General features: G+C 38.9%; 1 protein-coding gene and 1 long non-coding RNA gene across 14 annotated transcripts in view; both read left to right on the forward strand.

Annotated features, from left to right (window-relative positions):
* Nucleotides 1-23,345, forward strand: part of DLG2 (discs large MAGUK scaffold protein 2) — a 1,074,248-nt gene that overhangs the window by 42,219 nt on the left and 1,008,684 nt on the right. The window lies entirely within an intron of this gene.
* LOC128852747 (uncharacterized) lies at nucleotides 1,296-22,093 on the forward strand. Its single transcript, XR_008450783.1, has 3 exons — nucleotides 1,296-6,262; nucleotides 6,484-6,613; nucleotides 21,968-22,093. It is a non-coding gene; the product is annotated as an uncharacterized LOC128852747 (long non-coding RNA).

Consider the following 23,345-nt stretch of genomic DNA (forward strand, 5'->3'; position numbering starts at 1 on the left):
TTGCCTTTCTTCAGAGCAGAAGTAGATAGACGGTATAGAAAATAGGCGAAATTCTTTTTCTTTTCACTGGCATATTTCAGATTATTTTATGCATTAACTGGGCCATAGCCTGATGAAGAGTATTCTGCACTTTGTGTTTGGTGAGTAAAATGTGTACCTATATTTCTCCATAAAACACCTTCCTGCTTATGTATTTTTCAATATACTAAACATCTGGCACATCAAAAAGCTACATTTTTCCTAATGATATCCCAGAATAGGACCAAGGAATTCTCATATGAAAATGTTTGTGTCAAAATACTGTTTGAACATTTTTAGACTATATTATACGAATCCTAACAATAACAAATTGATTTTCCTTTGCTTACTAGTGAGTAGCACCATGCATGTTGCAGAGCAGATGATGAATCCCATTGCTGCTTGCTGTTCAGAAGCAGTGGTGGCGGCCCTGCTCTGTGCCCTTGTAGACATTTAAATAGCTTGGGTCAAAAAATTAAGAGTTTCTTTTGATAGGATTAGATTCCTTTCCATATGGCTTTTGGTGAATTTTATTGGCTTGATCCTAAGACAATAAATACATAATGGCATTGTGATTTTTTCCCCCTAAACATTGATATTAACCTAGTGATAGGAGACTATCACTGTCACAGGTTTTCCAGGAAAGTCATGGATGCCCCAACCCTGGAGTTGTTCAATTTAGATGAGGCATTGAGCAACCTAATCCAGTGAAGGTGTCCCTGCCCATGATATGGTTGTTAGAACTGGATGATCCTTAACGTTCCTTCCAAGCCAAACCATTCTGCGATTCTACGATTCCGTGACTAGGGTTAGTCTTGGGAAAAAGCAAATTCTTGTTCTTCATTTGATCAGGTATTAAAGAAACACAAACCATCAGCTAGTTCTTTCTGAACAGACTGGAATATTTAAAGTGAGTAGTGTTTCAGCTAGCAATCTTTGGGGTTCCTTAAAAGCATGGTTATAGGATGCAGCTTGTAGTTCCCACTTAGTTCATAAAAGTAAACAGGAAAACAGATTTACACTTAAAAATATTATTTCATTAATGTTTTATTAGAGGGACATCACAAAATGGATCTTGTTCATGTGAACTGTGAATCATAAGATCATGTTGAAACAATAGGTTGAGTATACTAGAATATACGCTCTAGTCTCAGTGATTTCTGGGGCATTACTAGGTAGGATTGTGTTGTACTAAACTGCAAGTCATTCTGTAATTTAAGTCATACATATTTTATGTGTTTTCTTGCCTTTGCTTGCTTCTCTGATCAGCTGTGAAAGTCAATGTTTATGCAGTCTTTGTGCCAGCGTCCAGTCCTTGTGTGCGTGATTGAACACCGGCACCAACTCCACAGAAGCAATGGAATCTGTCCTTGCAGAAATAAAAACCTTGAGTGGATGCGGCTCTGAGGAACTTAATCTAGTTAATCCTGCTTGATCGAGGAGGTTGGAGTACTGGCCTCCAGAGGTGCCTTCCGACTTCAACCACCCCCTGTTTCTATCAGAAGAAAAGTCTTGGCAAACAAAACTTCTGAATTTCTCTAATTAAGCCTGGGAAATGCCTGGTGTGGAAACTGCAGAATTGTTCGTTCTCAGGTCGACTCCTTGCTCATAAAGATAAGAGCAATGTTCAGAGCAATTGGAAAGAACAATTCTCTTGAGATTTGCATTACCATGCAGTTTTTTACTGATGTTTGCCCATTACAACACAATGGATGATGTAAATGCCTATTTATCTTCATCCCCTAACAAAGCAGAAAATGTGCATGGTTACACAGTGAATAGAAAATAGAAAGATTCAACAATGCAATATCTTAAAGAAAGAAGTGCCAATTAAGCATCTTGCAAAAATATTGTCAGTTATAAAGAAATCCTGTATGTACACACGTAGCTTGGCAAGTTTCAGTTTGCTGACTCAGTGGACATTTTAGATAGCAGCAGGAATAGTGTTATTACAATGATGGTCTAAGGAAGACAGTGAGGCAGGATTTGTAGAGAGAACGAGATGAGGCAAGTAGATTTTTTTGACTGAAGAGGGGGTTGCTTGAAAGAGTGCCTCTTTAATTCTGTTTATATTGGTTTGTCTAATTAAGGCAATCTAAGCCAGTGACATTATCAAATGCATTTGTGGTCCAAAAACCATTGCATTTTTTCACTCTTTGAAGAATCCAAATGATGAATCAAGTAACAGGAATGTCACTCCTGACTCGTGATATTGTATTTGTCTGTGTTTTTCAAGTTTCTTTCACTTACAAATGGAGACATGGACGTGGTAGCAAAGGGAAAATGAATCCCATGTGAAGATAAAACTCTTATCTAGGATGTTGCCTTCAATAGAAACCTCAGCACCATAAAATCTAAGTTCTTTAACAACATAAATCCTAAATATGTCCTAAATTCCTTGGCATCATAGAACACACATACTACTTTAACCTATTTCTTTTTGCTGTTTTCCTGAGTTTTTGAAATTTTTATATTTCCTCTATTTATTTCTCCATATTTTTTTGACATCTCCCTGTGTTTAATTTGGTTTGCCATTTTTTTGTTTAATTTCCTGTGGTCAGTAGCAAATCAATGATTTTGTACAGGGGCATTGTCTGGGTTTCCAGCAAGTACAACAAGGACCCAAATGTTTTCTTGGGTGTGATTCTGCAGACAGCTGCCTGTACTTATAACTGATTCTTTTCCTGACAGCTTTAAATTATTGCTATTTACTTGCCTGCAAGCCTTCACTAAAACTGAAATTCTTGCACAAGCTCTGATATGTCAGGAAAACTGCAGATGAAGCATGTGAAGAAAGCAATTTATCCATCACTGACAGTCTAGCAGTGCACGACAATATTTCAGTGGCTGGTCAGTGGTGAACTGTGGCAGTGGCAGTTTCATTAGGTGTGATTTCAGGTCAGCCCATGAATAGTTTATATCTCTTCTTCTGTTAAGAGTTTGCATATAGGTTATTATTTAGATGTTACTTATCTAAAATGTAGGAGAACTGACAGGTGATTGCTTTAATTGAAATGGAATATATGCAATTTAAACTAACCATAAATTGAAATGGAGGGTTTTGAGGAATCCTTATCTGGATGTAATTTTTGGTGAGTGTATTTTTTTTCTTGGTTTGTTTTCTTTTTTAATAAATCTGAAATAAATAAAATTAATTATTAATGCCATTCAAAACTGACAAGGGCTGCTGGCTGGGGGCCTACAGGGAAGCTGGAAAGGGGCTCTTTATCAGGGAGTGCAGTGATGGGATAAGGGGTAGTGGTTTTAAGCTGAAAGAGGGGAGATTTAGATTATTTATTAGAGGTCTCCCGAAAGAATACTGCCATTGGCGGGATTTTATAGAGGAAGAGCTGAACTTCAGGAGAAGAAGATGCTGAGTTTGTTCAAGCACTCAGACATCAGCTTACATACCTAGGTCATCCAACAGGGTATTTAAAGGCTTCCACTTCTTTTATATATATTTTGAAGTCTGCCTTGAGAGGACTAGATCCAATATTATCAATGGGGTCTCAAGAAAGAAAACCATATCCATTAGATTATCCTTCTTTTAAATTTTCTAACCAGCTCTTCTTTGATCATACCTCCATGCTGGATGTACTCCAGGCTGTGCTGATGAGAAATGGGAGAACCTCTGGGCCATCCTGGTTCATGTTGTCAGGTTTACCCCTGCCTCTCTGATGCATCCTCCTAGAGCTGTTCCCAGCCCAGATATCAATGCCAGTGTGTCCATCTGATGTTGGGTGTTAACTCCTCCAGCAGTACTGCTCGGTGTGTGTTTCACAGAATAACAGAATTTTTTAGGTTGGAGAAAACCTTTAAGATCATCGAGTCCAGCATTAACCCAAAAATGCCAAGTCCACTGCTAAAACATGCCCTTAAGTAACACATCTACACAAACTCTAAATCTCTCCAGGGATGGTTACTCGACCGCTTCCCTGGGAAGCCTTTTCCAATGCTTGACAGGTCCTGCTTTTGGCAAATCCCTTGGGAATTTTTGCCTCCTCCTTCTGAAGAAGTGTCCCTGTGCTAACCAGGGGAGGTTTTATGTGCACTTTTATTTTGTATTATACATTAGACAGCAGCATGTTAGAGGATTGTTTTAGTGCTGAAAGAAAGTGATCTCTGAAATTATTTCAGTTTCTTTTCCAAATTCCTGTGGGAAAATATAAAGGCATTTTATGTATCACTGAACTAGGCAGTAGCAACAACTAATCTCCTGTTTGGGCTGAGAGAAATGTACCCACTTGCTTTCAGGACACGTTACTGACTGAGATACCAAGATAATAGCACAGGTTTTCCATTTTGCCTATGTTCTAAGATCTGAATTTTCAATCATCTCCTTCACTTTAGTTTAATTAATCCAGGTTAACTGAATTCAATCAACTGCCCTACGCTTTCTTTAATCAAGATAAAATGCCATGGCTGACTTATGCTTGTAAAACTTGATGGTAAACCTTTTTTATATAGGTGTAAATTATAAGTTTGTATGTTTCTCTGCTTTGTTTTACTGGCTACACATCAGAGATACACAAGAACTTTCTGGAAGAGAAAATGTCTTAAATTTCCACAGGCTCTGTGACTCTGGAACCCTTGTATCATTGACTTGCAGTGATTCTGAATCAATTAGGAGCCTAAATAAAATTTGAAAAGGATATTGATTGTCCGAAGGAGTCTAAAAGCACTTTTCAGTATCTGTAGCTAAAGGAACTTACGGTATAATGCAAGGAAGACAGTCCAGCAGAGGCAGGGTGTAAAGAAGATGCCCAGAAAGGTGGGCATAGTGGTGTTTTGCCACTTTTTCACAAAATCCAATTAGATCTAGGGTTATAAATGTGACGAAGAGCTGTGTCTTCCTCGTGGAGGTCAATCATTGCTTTTGAGAAATTAAATTCCAACTTGGATACAGCTGTACACAGCTATTTTCAATGTGGTCACAGAGCACTGACTATGCATTGAGGTAAGAGGCACGATGCAATGTCAGTCTCCATTCTGCTGGTGGTGTTCCTTGTACCCCTGAAAACCACGTCCTGGCCTCCTGCATATATTAGATAACCCTGGAGCTTGTTCTTCAGAAAACTCCTCTGAATTTGATTCATTCCTGTGACAGGAGATATCCTTTCAACCAAGAAAAATGTTCTGTCATCCTTAAACCATCAGCCTGTGAGATGGAATAGCCAACTTGGTGTGTTTGCGTAAGTCCACTTCTTTATGGCCACAGGCTGTTTGGTTCCCTCCCAGTCAGGATGACTATTTCTCATCTGGTCTCCACTCTATTTGTTTTGTTTTACTTGTAGCCCTGCTACGAATTAAAATTTCCATGAATTTAGCTCTGAATCACTTGAATACACAAAGCTTTCTGAGTGTAGTTCACAGGGAAGGTCAACACTACAAATGAAAATAAATTAGTCTGACAGAGGTGCCTGTGTCTGTCTCTCTGCATGGGTGTGGGCATCATGCTGGTGACGGTGGCTGACGTGCTGCCTGGGTAGGAACCAGGGCCAGGTAAACATGTTCAATGGAACAATTTCCTCTCCATATTAGACTTGTTAGTGTAACCCTGAGTATGATACTGTGTTTGCCATATAGGCGGAAAGTGAAAAATTCTGTAGAAACTTGGTAACAGCAATCAGATCTGCACAACTATGGATGTTTTCCCTGCCTAGTTTTTATTTGGTTGCTTTTTATCTCAGACTTCTCTTCCCCCAATACATGTAAACGTGTCATATTCAGGGGAAATATGTCATTTAAGCATCTCTGTTTTTAAACAACTTGTCTTTAATTGAAACACTGGTGATTCTTCCTGAAGAAACCCGGAGGATGAACACAAATAATTAGAATGCAAAAATCCTGTGAAGTAAGAGGAAGTATTGCTCTTCTTTAATTCCTATTGTCTCCTTTTGGAAATTGGTTAGGTTAGGGTTTAAGTAAGTGTAACAGATAGGAGATGAAAAAGCAAATAAAATACATAAAAAATTCACTTTTGTATTAATGGAACAATGACCTGAAAGGGAAATCCTACCAACAGTCTTATGCAAGATGGTGATAAAAAAGCAAAAGAAATCTCTTCATTTTCAAGAAAGCTTCACAAAGAAAGCAACCAGACATGGAAGCATCTCCCACCTTTCACTGCCAATGGATGTTGCATATGATGTCCTTGGATGCCCAAAAGATTAGGCAGTCTGATCCATCTGGCCCGTGTAGCACGGATCAAAGACATTTCTCCATCTTCAAACATAAGCTCATGGTAAGTACATCCTTTCGCTGTGCACAATATTTTCATAATAAACAGTGTTAGAGCCTTTTTCTTTTTTTTCAGTTAAGCTAAAGCACAAAGTTGTTTGTGTCTGCCAATTTTTCTGAATTTGGTAGATAACGGAAAGGCTGTAACACAACATAAGAAAGATGTTTGTTAAAGGTATGTATCATGAAATGTAAAAGCTGATATTCCTTTCTTTTCCTTTTCAGCTCACTGAAAATGAAGAGGACAAATTGAAAGTTATAATCTGAGAAAATAAATAGGGCCACCTGGCTCTTGAGGGGGCAAAATTGTGGACCAGTCCTCTCATGTGAAAATGCATTATGAACAACAAAAAAGGTATAATTTAAAATTATTTCATGTATCAGCAGATAGAACACCTGCCAGTGGGAACTTTACATCCAGTTTTTATTTTCATAAATTAGAACTCTCTTAAAAAAAACACCAAACCCAAAAAACCCCAGATTTAATTTGTGACTTAGTTGTCTCAATATATTCTCCAGTCTGGAAGTTTCTCCTGTAGTATTTTCATTCCTTTAATCAAAAGATAGTCTTTGTATGGCAAGCACATTTTCCTTCTCTCTTGAGGTAAAAGCACCTCTACTCCCAATTACTGAAACTCAGTTACAGTTCATTTACAGCAGAAATTCAGAAATTAGTTGAAGTTTCAGCATCTCAGTGGTCATTCAGTCAGGACCAGAACGGGCAGAGAATAAGGTCACATTTTGACAGCTGGAAAGGCATCTGATTTTCAGCTGCAGCATGTGAAAGATCAACTCAAAAACCTGAAACCAAACAAGTATTTTGCACTTCACTGGTGTGAACTTTGTGCTCATATTTTGGTCTGGCTCCACAGACATTAAATGAGAGTCTACATTTGTGGTGGCACGTAGTCAAAATTGCTCTTAGCCAGCTGGATACCACATGCCTTTCTTGAATCCAGAGGATTATTACACTGGATCATTAAACTTCTAATTTAGCACTCATTATACCCAAAGAAAGCGTTTTCCTCTCTTGGTGCTATGTCTTTTTCTATTTTTCTTAATTCAAGCTTAACAACTATCAAGCCCTATCATCCCCTTGAGAAGAAACAACTGCTTTTAATCTAATGGAAAGATGTATTATTGAGAAATCAATAATTCTGTCATCCTGAACACATTATCATCAACACTGAAGGTTAAGTTTGATCCTATTTAGATTTTGAATTACTGAAGTTATTCAACACCAAAATGTTTTCTCTAGAGTCCAAAGAAGGTGGAACAGTCTTCACTGGGCTTTTCTTGCTGACCTCTCAAAAGATGGCTGTTCCTTATGGCCAGGAAACTCTGATCTGTGAGATGTCCACACTTATTCACAGGCTGTTAGCAGGGTAGGACAGCTGTTATTTTAAGTTCTTCTGTATCCTTTCTGAAGTGTGAGGTTGGTATTTTCTGGATGTATCTTGGTGTAGGCACATTTATACCTTTGCTAGTTTCCCAGCTGAATTTCTGCTAAATTGGGTTGATATAGGTGGGCATGAAACATGCACACTTGAGAGCACTCTTGATACTCTTCTTTCCTCTGGTTACTCTTTACCTCGTTACCCTTTGCAGAGGAATTAGCCTGTGCAAGAAAAGGGTCAGATTTCCAGTAATGAAAGAGATGCTTCTCTGTGCAATGGGGAGTGACATGAAGATTTTAGGAGCTCATGCAGGCATTGTTAGCTTCTCACAGGAGCTTGGGAAGAGTCTGAAAATAGTACTAGGATGGACTTGGTTTGCGATGCAAAGAGATTATAGGGACATGCGCACAAAAGCCGTGACTCTCCTGGTTTAGCTGTGCTCCAGATCATCTTTTTAAATACCAGAGAGCTTTCCAGCTTACCATGGAATTTTAAGATACTCGTTTCTTTCCTACAGCATTTAAGATGTCCCAGTGCCTCAGATTACATTCTTGGGAGAAGAATGCTCTTGAATAAAGTGAAAATAAAACTGGTTTCTTAATATGAAGTGGACTATGTAGCAGTAAATATTTCTATAAACATACGTGAAGAAGTGAAAAAACCAGATTTGTTCTTGTTACATCCAGATTACTTTACAAAGGTCTCTATTTCCCTTTATCTTTCAGATTTGCTTTAAATTCTTTCCTGATGCATACCTTCTGAGGAATTCTTTATCTGTGTGTGTCTTACATTTCAGGTTTACATGCATCAAAAGGAACCTTTTCCTGACAGAAAGCATTAGTTAATCAGAGCTGATCTTTACAAGTCCCTCAAAGGATCTGAATGGGTTTAATCTTTACCCTCAGTATATGTACGTCTTTTCCTGTCATACATATTCAATGTATTTTCAGTCATTTATCTAAAATGAGGGGTCTAAATATCTTAGACCAAGTGTTATCTCCTGCAGTATACTGATTATTCAATAGCTCTTTAACTTAATGAAGATCACCTGCTCTCTAATTCTTTGACTTCATCCATGGAAGTTTAAATTTTATATAAAAGTGGATTAAGGGGATATTTAAATTAGATATTAGGAAGAAATGTTTAACTGTGAGGTTTCTAACACATTGCCCAGAGAAGCAGTGGATGCTCCAACCCTGGAGGTGTTCAAGGCCACCTTGGATGAGGCTTTGAGAAACCTGATGCACTGGAAGGTTCCCTTGCCCATGGCAGGGAGGTTGGAACTGGATGATCTTTAAGGTCCCTTCCAACCCGAATGATTCTGTGATTCTGTATCTGATTCTGTTGTATAATAATCTATGTAATCTATAATGTTGTGGTTTGTGGCTGTGCGTCATGATATAAAATGTAGAAGTATGCAGGTCACTGAGACCAGTTAGGACAGTAATTAAATAGTTTAGAGAGAATCATAGATTTGAGATGACTGAGCCTTACTAATTTTCTTGTATGTAACTAAGTGGCAGGAACAAGACTGGGAGGGCTTCCTGGGGAAATACTCTCAGTTTTGATGAATGGTATGAGGAAATCAGAGAAAAGAGGGCAGAGGAAGAATCTGAAAAAGAAGACAGGCAAAAAAAGTAAAGGGAATGCCTTTAGGAAAGTGAATTAAAAATCAGCCTGCTCAGAAGAAAAAAAAAAAGTGAAAAGGAGAAAGATGATTAACCTTTGAAGAGGAATGTGCAAGAGAAAACGGAATGTGTAAGTGAAAGGCTAGAATCATAGAATCATATAATATGATAGGGTTGGAAGGGACTTTAAAGATCATCTACTTCCAACCCCCCTGCCATGGGCAAGGACACCTCCCACTAGATCAGGCTGCCCAAGGTGCAATCCAGCCTGGCCTTGAACGCCTCCAGGGGTGGGGCATCCACAGCTTCCCTGGGCAACCTGTTCCAGTGCATGAGAATGATTGTACATAGTCTGGCAATTTAGCTGGTTTATCTTTTTCAGATTTTTCTCATTTTTAGCTGAAAGGAAGCAGAACTTCACACAGGTAAAGACTGAGAGTGAAGAGAGACTTTGTGTATGAGAGAATTAAGTGTCTTTTTATTACTGGTGGAAAGAAATAGCCTCTTTTAAGATGTGAGTCATCTAATATCCTCCATCCTCTCAGGATGAGAGGAATTCTGTCATAGAAGAGTCTATTTCTCTTCACTGAGTGAAAATCTTACCTAGACCACTAAATCAAATATGGACTGCTACATTGCATAAGTCATTCCTTGCAATGAAATGAGTCCCATTTGAAAGGTATTTTACTATCTATGCAAAAATATTCACATTTTTTGTTATAATTGTTCCATGTTGACCGTGTAAAAAGGAACTACTCTATTCGCCTCCCTTGAGACACACTTCTTGACTTCCCTCCTGCCCTTCTTCTAGCACAGGAGACACGTCAGAGATTCCAGACTTGGAGCTCAGCTCAATGTAAGGGAGAACTGGTACAGGAAAATTACTGAGGACACCTCAGATAGTACTGTATGATTCCCTTAGCATTTAAATAGCATTCCAGGAGATATTAGATACGCCTATTTGTCTGACTGCAGCTGCTGCCAAAACCAGTGATGCAAGTCCCATAAGCCCCTGGATTCAGGGGGACTGCTTCTTTTTCGGTGAAAATGTGTATTAAAAAATACCCAAATACTATGACTAAAATTATCATGGAGATCTCTAGAACTTGGTATGTTTGACTGATAACCTGCTTCGGAAGCTGCCGGAAACTGACTGAGCTTCAGAAATGCCAGTTACCTTCCCAAAAAGTTATTAGGAGGATTTTTTTTCCTATGAGGGTGGTGAGGTGGCACAGGTCACCCAGAGAAGTCATGGATGCCTGATCCTGGAGGTGTTCAAGATGAGGTTGGACGGGCTTTGAGCAACCTGATCTAGTGTAAGGTGTCCTTGCCCATGACAGGGAGCTGGAACTGAATGATCTGTAAGGTTCTTTCTGACCCAAACCATTCTGTGATTCTATGAATCTATGAAAAGGATCTGAATGGGAGCTGTCTCCTGGGAACACCATCTCGTCTCCTGGGAACACCATCTCATCTCCTGAAGAGGGTCTTTGAGGCCTCTGTTACAGCTCCTTCTTAACTAGGCAGCTAGATATTGAACAGCTTGGAATAAATAATGAAAGTCAGTGACAAAATAAAAACGGAGTAGGGCTATAGGTTGCCCCCTCTCACAATATTCAGATAGGCAAGGATGTGAACAAGATTATATTTTATAACCTTATTATTTCTGCTACAAATCCTTACATCCAGCCCTTCAGAGATAAATATGTCTTAGTTAGGCAGAAAATAAGTGAAAGGCAAAGCTCGGTGTTTGCTTTTGACAGAGTTCTGCATGTAAATCATTCTGACTTCCACTTGTGCTTGCTTTTAATGGATCACTTCAGAGTTGTTGCTTTTTGTGGTAGATAAAATGCATTTGGAAGATACACTGGATTTTCCCAAGTGTAACACAGGTTATTTGCAACTACAGAAAGAAATTGAATGTCACTTCCTCACAAGACTCCTTGAAGTCGGTGTTATTATTTGTTACAGAGGCCTACAGGAAAGCTGTGGAGGGCTCTTTATCAAGGAGTGCAGGAATAGGGCAAGAGGGAGCAGTTTCAAGCTGAAAGAGGGGAGATTTAGATTAGATATTAGGAAGAAATATTTTACTGTGAGGGTGGTGAGGCACTAGAACACGTTGTCCAGAGAAGTGGTGGATACCCCATCCCTGGAGGTGTTCAAGACCAGGTTGGATGAGGCTCTGAGCAACCTGATCCAGTGGAAGGCATCCCTAACTATGTCAGGGGTGTTGGAACTGAATGATTTTTAAGGTCCCTTCCTACCCAAACCATTCTATGATTCTGCAATAATCCTTATTGAGTAGCCAGAACATTCACAGTCGTGAAAATGAACCAGGCTGTCCTGCTCTCCTAAGTTAATATTCATTCATATCATACAGAATTGGATGGCTTCAATAATATTCTTCTGTATATTCTTGCTTACCTCGGTCCCCGTGTGTCATATTGGATTCTGACATAAACCTTCAGACTGGCAAATCATTGAAACGCATACCTCAGTTTCTCTAACTGCAAAATAGCGACCATGATACCTGCCTGCCACAGGTAATGTTGTGGCAGTTGACTGTAAATAAGAAGCTTTTTATGCCTAGAGACAATTTTGGAGCTTTTTTTGCTACTGTAAGAAGGTTACTTTTTGGAGAAAACGCTGTCTAAGGAAAATCAGTGACAGCCCATGCTGCAGGAACTGTGAGGAGGGCATATGGGAAAAGGTGTTATAGTAATGAGGCTCTGATCTGGGAATTCAGAATTGTATCTCAGCCTGAGGGGGTATAAAAACCCATCTAATTCCAGAAGTGCTAAAAGGAAATTTTTCTGTAGGTCAAAATAAAATGCTTTTTGTAAAAATTGTGAACATATTCTTTTTTCATTTGAGAAGTTATATATAAAAGCATGGGAAAAATCAAACTGTTTCATTTGTTACATTCAGGGCAGGTGAGGGAAGAGGGAGCAGTCATGACTCTTAACAAGTTTATGTGGTTTAATATAACTGGAAATGAAACAGAAAACTAAGCAATTTGAAAAATCAGAGAACAAAATCTGAAGGATGTGCAGTTCTAGTGTCATTCCTATAGCAAAATTTCAATGACTTTTTCACTAAAACAGTCTCTTTTTCGTAATTGTTTTCTTTTTTTTGTTGTTTGTATTTTGCCTTTTTGATGATCCTCCTAAAAACCGCAGTTCCTCACAAACTAGCTGTTAGCTTTGATAGCCATATATTGGGAATTTTGGTTTGACTGTGGTTTTTCTCTGAGGCAGGTTCACAGATAAACATGCTCTTTAGGCGTAAAGAGACAATACCATATGTGGAAGAAGAGTTCCTCAGTGTGACTAATGAGCCAAACAGTACTTCTTGAGCTGCTGCCCCTATAGACCCTTCCCATTATCTTACACTTCTGTGACTATACTGATAAATCAGTTTGACTGTGAACTCCCACTAAAATCACACCTTGGATCATTGCTGACTTCTCATGGACAAGGCCATGTTCAACCCTATTCATCTCGTTGCCCTTCTCTCTTTGAGATCTGTGATCTATATACTGTTGGGAAAACCCAACCAGCTGCGGTCCCCGGCTGCATGTCCTTTATTTCTGTAAAGGGCACTCTAAACTTTGGTTAAGTGTAACCTCAGTTGTTTTGGAGTCATCACTTGATATGGATAGAATGGCTTATCTGTCCTGGGATTGGTGAGAGTCATCTCAAAATTGGCCCTACACCTGAATATAAATATATAGCTGTCTGGTTTTGCCTGTGTATACGCTTTTCTGTGAATATGTAGGTGATAGATATTTTTTATTCCCATACAAGTGGCTTTGAGCTGATATTTTCACTCTCTGGTTGTAGCTGGAAATAATGGAACAAATTCTTTTCTCCTCTTATGGTGATATAAATGTGGAATATTCCTGACCACAGAATAACTTATCCTAGATAACACTGCAGCCTGCACTTGTATTATCTCATACTGATGTGACCTGCACCAGTGCTGTGTGCTTCACTCTTCTCACCAAATATTCAGCATCTCACAACAGCATCTCAGGGCTTTGATAACTGTGTTTTATTTTGTGTTGTGTGTCATTGAATGCTCTTGAACGCATGAGCCTTTGAGATTTTTGGTCATTTAGAGGACTTTAAAAATCTGAAAATGCTTCAGTTAGCTTAAAACACTCCCTGATTTGAGATATTCCACTCACATATGCATGCCCCACAGAGACACAGAGCTCTTTTCAAACCAGTTACTGTACTTCTGCTCTGCTATTGCATTTTGCCTTCTATCATCGCTTTTTCTTCCCTTCAGCCATCTCCTATCTTCAGTCAGCCTATTAGACTTTCACTTACAATTCTGGATGTATCCCTCTGTATGTTGTAAGTCAAAACTATATGAGCAGCAAAGTGACTAGGCTCACTCTTCAAATGTCCTTCAGTAATATGCTGTGCTTGTGTTCTCCCTGTGCTGCTCAATGCATTCACATCAGACTGAAACAAAATACAATAAAGCCTGTGCCAGCATCTTCCTCAGGAGATCTTGAAAGTCAGTGATAAAATTTATATGTGGGGAGATTTAATTTATCTGTTTGGTTTCCTCTAAAAGCAACACCATTAGCCACTCTTTAAAAATGCCAGCATTTCGCATAACTACCATGCAATAGTGCCTTGCATTGCCACAGTTTTCCTTTGTATTTAACCATTAAAGCATGGTAGTCAAAAAAAAGAGATGGTATTATTCGGCATATGTTGACTTTTGAACACTTCCTACCTCATCTGTCCTGAGAAATCTGTCCTGTTTGCCAGCTGATCATCACTGCCTACCAGCACCTGCCTTCAGACTGCATTAGACAGATTTGTGCTTCTGTACGACATCACAGGGAGTGTTTTTCATATCACACCCTTGTCAGAGCATATGGCTTTGACCCTGAACCTGTTAAACTAGTGACGCTGTGTTGAGTCAACAATTTTCAGAGTTGTAACCAGGTTAACCAAACACGAGTTCAGTGACAAAGATTTCTAGCAGTGTCATTTATATCTGGGATGATGCCTTATTCTTTTGCAATCAAATCTTTCCTGAATGCTAGTGATTCTCTAGCTAGTAGTGGACACATTGCTAGTAGTGGGCACATCCCATTACATCTTGAAGCTTTCTGTAGTTGTCCGTTGTTTCTATCTCTACTGGAAAACTGTGCTTTTACATCATATTTACATTTGAAATAATCTGTAGCCTTTTAGCCCCAGCACCTGAATGCCCCTAGAAAGGTTCAGCGAAGATGGTTGCAGTACAAGGGACTCCACTTTGAAATGAGCTAACATCAGTGATGAGGCTTGATTAAGTTCGGACATTAGTTAGCCCTTCTGGAAGACAGGTCTTGGGCAGCCTGCTTTAGTGGGATAAACCCATGGCAGGGGGGTTGGAACCAGGTGATCTTTAAGGTCCCTTCCAATCCTAACTATATCATGTACCATGATACTAAGACCTTAGAAAGCAGAGGATAAAAACCTCAGTTTAAATGTTCTGGAAGAGTTTCAGTTACTTGAGTGAGGCAGAGAGCTGAATCCTTTATGAAGTTCACTCTGGGCCAAACAAATGGATCAGCTGTTCTATGTCACATCTGAGGAGTGTCATTTCTGATTGCAGCATACTCCCTCAAGCAGATGCTCACTACTTAATGGTATAGAAACCATCTCTCAGCTCTGAGAAAATCTGGAAACAGTGATGGTATGACTGCACAATCTAGTTCAGGCTGTATTCCAGAAAGGATCCCTAACATTACAGAGCATCTATAAACCTGGCCAGTTATTCACTAACCTACCTGATACTTCACACAATTCTGAGAAAAGAACTAGAGACAGTTATGTGAATTTGTTGGTACTTTGTTCCTCTATTTTTTGTTATGACCCAGAACTTTAGCGTGAAATAGGAGTATTAGACCAGATGCACAAAAATAGGTCCTTAGGTGCCACTAATTTCAGCCTAATTCAAGTGGATTTGTGGACCAAAGTCTTGACATCTTGCATATTTATAGTTTCCAGATGTTTCTGCTTTATAAGAAATCATGGTGTGGTATGTAATTTTTCGTAGCAACCTCATGGAGTCTCAGTGCAGAATGACAAAGGTGTTTAGGCACTTGTATCTGCAGGAAAGCACCTACTAGGATCTATAAAATATCTTTGCACATACTGACTTTGGGTGGAATTTTAATACTTAAGGATTACATATGCTTTGGTAAATCCCACTAGCCATATTACTTGCTTCTTTTTGTGCCTTCAAAAATCTGGCCCAAGGATTACTGGTGTAGGAAGGGTCATAAATATCTTCCTACAGATATTTCCGCACATGTATATATAATAGTAAATACCACTGAGTCCTCCACTTTGTTCTAAGCAAATATCAGACCCCGTTCAGCTCATGACTAGAGTCAGTATCTACATCTGAACAAAGCAGGCCAGCTTTTATTCATTCATAGCTATGATTAGGCTACTTGAAGACAGTAACAAAGACAGTCAGCTCAAAATTCAAATTAATCAGCCAGTCAAGATGCTTTTATGGCTGCTTTAATTTTTCGGCAGTGCAAAAAAAGCTTCTGCTATCTGCTTTAATCATGTGAATACAAAGTAGGTGAAAAATGCTACATCCTGGACAAGTAGATGAGAATTTTGATATAATAGTGCCTGTCACTCACTACACAGGTATTGTAGCACTGGACAGCCAGTCAGTAGTCCAGGTGGGGAGTACATAGTGAGGGTATAATGATTCTCTTTGACTAGAAGTGATGCCACAATTTCTTAAACAAAGCAAGCACTCCTTCAAAGACTCCTAGTAGAGCTGTTTGAACAATTGTCCTGGGCAAACTTGTCCTGTGGTTTCATCCACTGTACCCTTTTCCTAAATTTCCTGGCTGTGGAGGGTCAGTTTTGTGAAAGAAACATTCAATCAGCACCTGTTTAATCTTTTCCTCCATAACTGAAATGCTGCTAGCAGCTATGGCAGACATTTTCTCTTCTGGATTTTCATTTTCATTGTCAAATACTTGTGGAATCACAATTTCATATGTAGTAAATTACTTTCACTAGTGTTTATGCAGCTTTACATATTATTATGTAAAAAATCATTCCCATACTCAGTGTTGTACTTTATTCTGAGTGTTACTATTACAAATATCGCCTGTATTTTGCTTTTATCCCAGTCTGTTAAGTTTTCCCCTAGGTTTCAAAGGTGTTGTTGAGCCTGTCCTGTCCACAATTCAGTGAACCAATACAACTGTTCCCATTGCTATGAGACCTGCACCGCACTGCACTTTTTAAGTTGTTATTTCAGAAATATGGAGGACCTTTGTGCATGCGTACATGTGCGTGCTTGTGTGTGTGCTCTGTGTTTCTGTGTTACCCAATAAGCTGAAAGACTGGAGATTAGATTTAGATTCGGACATTTGGAAGAAATTTTTTAATCTGAGGGTGGTGAGGCGCTGGAACAGGCTGCCCATAAAAGTCCTGGATGCCTCATCCCTGGAGGTGTTCAAGGCCAGGCTGGATACGGCTTTGAGCAACTTGATCTGGTGGAAAGTGTCCCTGCCCACAGCAGGAGAGTTCAAACTGTCTGAACTTTAAGGTCCCTTTCAATCTGAACCAGTCTATCATTCTATGATTTTATGATTCTGTGATTCTATGAATAGTCCTGTCCTGTTGCTAGGCTTAAAGTGAAATGAATAATGTTAGGCTTTATGTTTTTCCAGACTGGTTTTATTTTTTTTAATGAAAAAAACTTGATTAAATGTTATCTCATTTAATTGAGCTTCGGCTCTCAGATGTTCAAGCAGAATATCCAATAAAACCAAGCAGAGTTGTGTGCATGTACCTCAGGAGCAGAAGCTCCATTTTCTCCTTTTGTTCTCTCTCGCTGTCTGACAGACATTCTTCATTTGAAAATGAAAAAAAAATTCTAAAAATTTAATTAAGGCACAGGTGACTTATCTTTCAAAGCATCCATGAAAAAATAGCAAGCTCTAGGAACATCCGGATTCATTCATCTAGCTATACTATTTTTATATTATTTTGTATAGAGCTTCTGAGTCTAGTGTTAGATCAACCAGTAATTCTTGGGTCAAAATCAATTGGTAAATTTTGTATGCCTGTTGTAAGTATTTCCAATTATTCCATCCATTTTTTTTTCTGCTGAAATGTCACATTTAAAATAGGCCCGCTGCCTTCCTTTTCTTCCTTCTGTCTTGGAAATTCAGCTCAGGAAAGCAGCATCCATCAATAGATTGAGCTGGAGGTGAAGTGCCAAGAATTTGTGAAGTCTGCTTTTGGTGCAGGCAAGTGCTTATAGTGGGCAATTCTGAGCAGGGCCCTCTTCTCCATGCTGATCTCTGAAGGAGCCTCAAGCTGGACTGGAAATTTGCAGATATGGTTTTGTCCTTTTACTTAATTACATTTGTATTTTGAAGCCTGTAGTGAATATTGGCTTGACTGGCAGCAATAATCAAAGAGCTGAAAATCTCATCTACAAAGCTGCACCTGCAGAGGCATTTATGCAGTAGTTTTTGCAGTTTCCAGCGCCACATTAAAGAAACAAAATAACTTTCAAAAATGAGCCTTTAAAGATGTTTCTCTTATGTGAATTGGAGGTATAAAGAAATGTCAGTTTAATAGAGATATTGTGAAAATTAAGTAGTTAAATATTTAAAGATCTTTGAAAGCATCTGTAATTATATTCAGTAAGTGCAGCTTAAATATTTTTCTTTATAGAAACATGAAGTAGAAAGTCAAAGTAGTTGTGTGTAAACTTCTTACAAAGCTGCCTTCACTGCTCCTGCTGTGTTGTAGAAATAATGCATTGCTAATTTTTCCCAGGAAGAATCCCTGTTTTCTTTCCATTAATTATGACCTATGAAGAATAATTGGTGTTAAATGTCTTTGTTAGCTCCTGTTTATTGCAGTTACCAATTGGAAAGTGATTAATAAAATATTATTCACTTTAGTGAATAATTTATTGCTATAAATTAATTTTTTCACTCCCTCCAGCTCTGAATTATTCTTTGCTATTGCTCCTTGGTATAGGTAAATTGTTTACCTAGACTTTCTAGATCAATAATTATCAATACATGCCTGGGTCAGGTGATGTTGACATGTTATCCAGAGATATATTTGCTATTGCAGTCTCTTCGTAAGTCTCAAACCTTACTTTTTTAACTTGTCTGTCTCACTCCCGCAACTTTTAATCTTTTCTTTCTTCCCATCTCAAAGGAGACTGGAAACATCCATTTTTTTGCCTTGGTCCCTCAGATCAACTTATTGATGTGCACCCTGCGGTGTCCCTTTTTCTTATCCTTTCTAAACAAGTTGCATTAACGGTTCAGTATGAGCAGTTCATCTGTGACATTGTCTTGTGATTGTTTGTACCACGTATCTGAGCACAACTCTTTCAATGTTTCTTATCATCCAGGCAATGCCTGCATAAATCCTTCTGGTTATTTCCTTCCTATAATGTCATTTGCTTTTTCTTTCTTTTTGTTTTTCTGACAGAAATTGCACACTATACTCTTCCCTCAGGTCTTTAAGGTCTTGATTTTAAACTCCACCTTCTAGGAGTTTTTCTTCTACATTCATTCAATAAAAGCTGCTAACTCTGGGTCTTCTTTCCCCTCCTTCCATACAAAACCAGAAACATATTTTTTTCAGGAATTCCAAAGCCATTCTACAAGATACAGTGGGTCATCCAACATAATGACATCCTACTCACTTCTTAGAAGAGACTACATGTGAAATGTTAATCTTCATAGAATCAGGAGAACCTGCTCCAGGAAACATTGTTCTTTCATTTGGTCACTTACAATTTGCTTACCGCTCTGATATCTTGCTACAGTTCTTGAAGACTTAACAGAACTGTAATGTGATTTACAAGTCTGTCAAATTTAAGTCTTCCTATTGCACTGAAGAGAAAAGAAAAGGTAAGATATGCTTCTTCAGGGATATTTAGTGAAACTTTCATAGGCGTCTTTAAAAAAGTAATGATCTCATGAGCACTAATCAAAGACACTGCCATGTGTGGCTTTCAAGTGACTGATTTGTAATTTTTAATGTTTTGATGTTCACACCACTGAATCAAAACAGGTGATAGTTGGGCAAATGCAGGCAGAGAAACCAAAGATGAATTTGTCTTATAAAGTGATCTGTTGCTCCAAATCTTTTTCTCTTAATCAATGCTAACAGACATCAATAAGGCAGAATATGGAAAGGTAATTCACTTACTGTCTGATATATTCTGTGGAAAAGCAAGATTAGTAGTGCAATATGTCTGGATTCTTAAAGTACTGAGAAAGCACATTTGTTTTAAGCTGAAAGAGGGGAAATGTAGTTTAGATATCAGGAAGAAAATATTTACTGTGAGGGTGAGGAGTCACTGGAAGAGGTTGCCCAGAAAAGTCCCGTCACTGGGGATGCTCAAAGCCAATTTGGATGAGGCTTTGAGCAACCTGATCCAGTAGTAGGAGTCCCTGCCAACGGCAGGGGCAGTGAAACTGGATGACCTTTAAGGTCCCTTCTGACCCAAGCCATATGGTTCTGTGATTCTATGGTTGTATCAGGAATGAGAGCAGTGGAGTAAGGAGAAACACAGAAACGGGAGTAAAGGAAGCGGAAGGTTTAAGGCACCTTGCTACTGTGGGAAAGTGCAGCAGAAAAGGACTCTTGGAAAAAAAGCCACTCTTCTGTTACTTGCCAGTGTTTGATTTTATCTTGAGCTGTTGCTGAGAGAAGACTTGGTATTCAGCATAATGCGGGTAGGAGAACATCTTACTTCATCTCCCTGGTTTGATTAGATTTTAAACCTTGAATTCAGTTCTTAGCATTCTGACTAGAATGATAAACTCTTGGGGAAAAAAAGCTTCCTTTTAACACACAGGCTCATAATTGTTAAACTTCCCTCTGTGATGCACTGTGGTGTTACTTGGTGGTTTAGACATTTCACTTCTGATGCTAATTCAGGTTGTTTGTAGTGTGTCAATATAGTATCTGAGCATGCTCAGTGTTAATTAATTTGTCAGTAACAGAGTGTTAATGATGTTATTGTAATACTCCTTTTGGCATTAATTTGGCCAAGGTTTCTTCACAAGTGCCACAGGAACAGCAGAGGTCTCTGGCTGTTCGTACAGTATTGTGGGAAGCTCTGCTCAGAAGAGTTGTTTTGGAGCAACCTTGTTGTGTGTGTTGTGTGTGTGATGGTACTCCTAGAAAGAAAGTGTTACCAGACAGGGTGGTTTGACAGTTTTTCTGAAAGGCAGCCATGCTGGTGTCACCCAATCTTCTTCTTCTTTACAAGATTCATCAGGTTCTCAAAGCGGGTGTTGGAGTTTGCAAGATGGGATGGCTACATGCATGTGAAATAACATTGCACGGGAGTTTTCATTCATCTGGGGTCAAACACACTTACTTAGAGAGGAGGCTACTTAAACTCTTTCAAACTGAGAGAGACAGAACATGTTTCCTCCTCCACGAGAGGACTTGTCTTCCTTAGAGCAGAAGCACGCTTTTTCCATGGCACACACAAATGCTGTGCAGATACCTCTATCCCATGACTTAAAAAGCCAGGCTTCAGTTTAGGAGGCAGAGAAAAGGTGAGATTGTAGTCCCTCTCCATCGCAAAAGGGAAGAAGCAAAGATCCTCACAGTTGTGCAGGAGCTTCCCAGCATGCAGTCCCATTCCTCAGGTCACATGCTTGGAAAGGGTTTGGAGCTTTAGCGTGTCAATAAGATTAGCATTCTGAACTTTTCTCTTTATTTAAGGATGAGAAATGAATAATCTAAATGGGAGGAACTTTCACTAGCAACCACAAAAATAAGGGTACTGTGTCTGTTCTGCTGGTGCCGATGATTTCAAGGCTTACTCATTGGAGGAAAATATGCAGAACAATGTATATTGCTCTCCAAACGATTGCTGAAGGTCTAAGAAGGAGAGAGAAGGATCTGTTTCTCATTAGAGCTGTTTGAAGATGTCAAAAGTCTTCCTTTACTAACTTATGAGCATTTTAAATATGAAATTATTTCCCTCAGTCAATTTTCCTGTTTTAGTTGAGTAGTTTTGGATGTGGCCAATATGGACAGCTGATTCAATAGTCTATTAAGTCATCTTTGAAGCAAACTCAGATGCTTATCCAGCAGGTTTTCAGAAAGAACTACTATGTTACCAGTTCTATTTCTCATACTCAGGCACTGCATTGCCATAGTTCTGTTCTGTGTAGGGAGGTGTGACAGTATCACTCGTCCTCCCAAGTTCATGTGGAGGAAAACTTTTGCGACATTTTGGGAAGGTGAGATGATTGAATCTGACTGTGGTGTTTCCAACCCAGCATAAAGAAAGTAGCAGAAGAAGTTTAATTAGGGAGCAAATATTCTTTGGTGACATAAGTCAAGGGAGCTGTTTAAAAAGGCAATGATTGTTCCAGGGTCTCTTAAGCACTCTTAAATCCTATTAGAGCTAGTAGGATATAGAGGGTCACAATAGCACTCGGCAAAATCATTTCAGTACCTTGTGAGGTTTGGTTACTGCTAGTAAGTACGGAGTGTTCATGCGTTTGACAAGGTCTCCCATTTAGCATTTTTTATATGTTGAATTCCTAATGAATGACTTTTATTTACTTAAGAGAATAAAACATTGCGCTTAGTTTTGAATGTACTTATCATATTCATTCTTTGACAGGTTCTGCTACTCTGGTATTTTTCAGAATTCAGCTTCAGTCACCAGCCTGCACCATACGACTGCTATTGACTGCTCCAGTTTGCTGCATCATTTGTACCATGGCACTTCTCAACATCCAGGAGAACTTCTGCTATAAAGAATGTGGACAGAAAAAACAGTGTGCATATTTGTGTTTCTGAATTATTTCCACTTGAGGAAAAAGCTGTGTGCTGTTGGATAAGGTCCTGAACCATAATTTAAAAGCATCAGTAGCAGAAAAAACCATCCTGAAGTGGGTGAAATACATGCGTCTTGAACATTTTTCATTTGAATCATGGAGCTATGCAGAAGCAGATATTGGTGTGATGCAGCTGATATGTGACAGAGTACCAAGTGGACATTCTTCAAGAAGTTACCTCCATCTTCCCTAAACGATCACTATTCTTTCACGAGGCCATATTTTTTAGGGAATTGCTCAGAGTGTGTATGAGCTTTCCCAGTCTTAAATTCCATTAAGCTGCGTATTTCTTCTAGAGCGAAAATTGGAGACAGTGTAGGCCATGAGTTGTGAAGGCATTGAAGCAACATTCCTCACTTTTAGGGGACTGATGTGGTGGCATGCAGGAATCTAACGTTCCATACAATTTATTATTTTCTACTTTATTGAAGAAATAATTCTGTTTATTTGTAGGTTTATGAACTTGCAGTCTTGAATGCACACTACTGCAAGTCACAAATCATGTTATCTATCAGCTGTTCTGTCTTAAATGAAGAAATATTATATGTTGTTAATACCCCGACTGCCAAGTGTTTGTAAAAAACCAGTAATTATATTTGAGTTAAAGTGTAATTTTACAATGTTGAACAGATTATTAAAATTTATTTTTTCCTTAAAAAAGGAAGGTATCAGCTTTGTGGATTAGTTCTTTTTTGACTGACACCAGAGAGGGAGATGCTATGGTGTTTGTCTTGCAAGAGGAATACCTTTAATCACAAGCCTGAGGAAGCAACTTGCACTGGAGATGGATGGATGCTTTGAGTTTGTTGGTGCATGTCTAAATTCTTCCAAGTGAAAAATCCTGTTTAATATGTAGGGGGGTCTGTATGTAACTATTACAACATGCCTACATGCTCACTCTAGCAGGAAAACTGGCCTGCTATTATCTTTGTGTCCACAGGATAACTCTGAAACATTCATCCTTTGTTGTTCCTGGTATTGCAGTGGCTGCAGAAGGAGATTTTAAACCCATTTTAAATCCTAGGTTCAGTTCTCAGAGCCCTTGCTGACTTATTTTGACACCTCAGACAGGCATGTAACAGCTATCTGCTACTTTCCAGTCTACTGTAGGATGTTGAGAGCATCTGTTTTATTAGAACACTGTGGGATTACATCCAGTCA

Source organism: Cuculus canorus, chromosome 1 (genome assembly GCF_017976375.1).
Source record: "Cuculus canorus isolate bCucCan1 chromosome 1, bCucCan1.pri, whole genome shotgun sequence".
Lineage (NCBI taxonomy): Eukaryota > Metazoa > Chordata > Aves > Cuculiformes > Cuculidae > Cuculus > Cuculus canorus.